Raw genomic sequence first — 1859 nt, forward strand, 5'->3', positions numbered from 1 at the left:
GAGGCCATTGTGAATTGAGGTCACTCTATTTTGCATTATGAACATATGGATATAGTTGCTCTACTCAATATAAACAGAGTAACCAGATTAGGGTGTCCTGTTTACCCTCAATCTCTTTAACACCTCAATACCTATTCAGGGACTTGGTGTGTCTTACATCTTCTCTTTGTGTAATTCTTCATTATGTGTATCAACTTGCTGGCGTCGAGGTTATCTGTAGTGTGGCAGGCATGTAAGGATGTCAGTGTTGGAGCTGTGCTCCAGTGTGAACTTATTCCTCCATTTATCATGAGCTGGAGGCTTCAAAACCACCAGCTTCTGCGATTCAGAGAGATAACAGTCGGCTCCCCTAGAGACATACGGCAGTGTTTCCCAAGGTACATGATACTGCCCATGAAGCAAAATGGAAATGTCCATTCAGTGTAAAAGTGATACCAATGTTTTTTAGAGGGGAGAAAGATGGGGCTTACTACTCCCATTAAGTATTGCAGTCTTGGATGATTACATAAGACTGGCTAGGTCTGTTGTGGGATACACTGTTTCTCTCTGGCTCCATACTCTTGAAGAGTTCCCGGAACCCACAATGGTTGGCCAGCTGAAGATGGAGCCCAGAATGGGCAAGGGGAAGGCCATCTTCTGAAACTACACTTGTGGCCAGCTCCTGGACCTCGTCTTTGCCAGCTATAGACTCATGCACACACACCAGGTGGTGGACTTCATCAGAGGGAAGCATGCCCACTTCGGAATCTGCTCCTCCAAGGAGATGACAGTCCTGGAGGCCATAGACCTGCTGGACCAGCTGGTGGATGAGTCGGATCCGGATGTGGACGTCCCTACCTCCTTCCATGCCTTCCAGACTGTGGAGGGCATCCGGAGGGCACATCCCCACAAGGACTGGTTGTACCTGGTGGGGATGCTGCATAATCTGGGGAAGTTGCTGCCCCTGGTCAAGGAGCCCCAGTGGGCCGTAGTTAGAAACACCTATCCTGTGGGCTGCTGGCCCCAGGCCTCTGTGGTCTTCTGCGACTCAACTTTCCAGGACAATCCAGGCCTCAGGGATCCTCTATACACCTCTGAGCTTGGGATGTACCAGCCTCACTGCAGCCTGGGGAATGTCCTCATGTACTGGGGCCATGATGAGTATATGTACCAAGTGATGAAGTTCAACAAATTTCCTCTAGTTCCACTCCTTCTATGCGTGGCACACCGGTGGTGACTACCGGCAGTTGTGTAGCCCTGAACATGCCACCTCGGGTTCAGGAGTTCAACAAGTTTGAACTCTACATCAAATGCCCAGACCTGCCTGATGTGGACATACTGCACCCCTATTACCAGGGGCTCATTGGCAAGTACTTCCCCAGAGTCCTCAGTTGGTGACCATCCTGCATGCCCAAGACAACCTTGTGATCATGGAGACAGGCCTGGCCCACCCCACTTCCTTGATAGACCCCACCCACCTGACTGTGCTCAGGTTTGCATCAATAAAGACCTTAAAGTGTCAAAAAAAAGTACAATCTTGGAAACCCATAAGGGCAGTATACTCTGTCCTACATGGTTGCCATTCATCAGCATTGACAGTGACAATAAGCTATTTTTATACATCATTGGGGACTATAGGCTTTATTACAAAAGTTTTCAATTACCAGCAAGGGTGTAAGTTTTCTGTTTTTCTAAGAAGGGGCCTCAAACTAGGGACAAGAAGTGAAGAAACCAATGATATATAACCTTGAGTGACTTCGAGAGCAGTTAAAATTTATTCTACAGGATGGCAATGAGGGGAATAGGACTAAATGAAATGGGGCTTGATTTACTTCATTTTACATGACACAATGTGGCATCCTTGAATGGATCTAGTATGA

At 47.6% G+C, this 1859-nt stretch overlaps 1 pseudogene; it reads left to right on the forward strand.

The window, feature by feature from the left end:
• The first annotated feature begins 566 nt into the window (after positions 1 to 566).
• Positions 567 to 1377, forward strand: LOC142436079 (inositol oxygenase pseudogene; annotated as a pseudogene).
• Positions 1378 to 1859: the final 482 nt, after the last annotated feature.

This window comes from Tenrec ecaudatus, unplaced genomic scaffold, assembly GCF_050624435.1.
Source record: "Tenrec ecaudatus isolate mTenEca1 unplaced genomic scaffold, mTenEca1.hap1 Scaffold_1479, whole genome shotgun sequence".
NCBI lineage: Eukaryota > Metazoa > Chordata > Mammalia > Afrosoricida > Tenrecidae > Tenrec > Tenrec ecaudatus.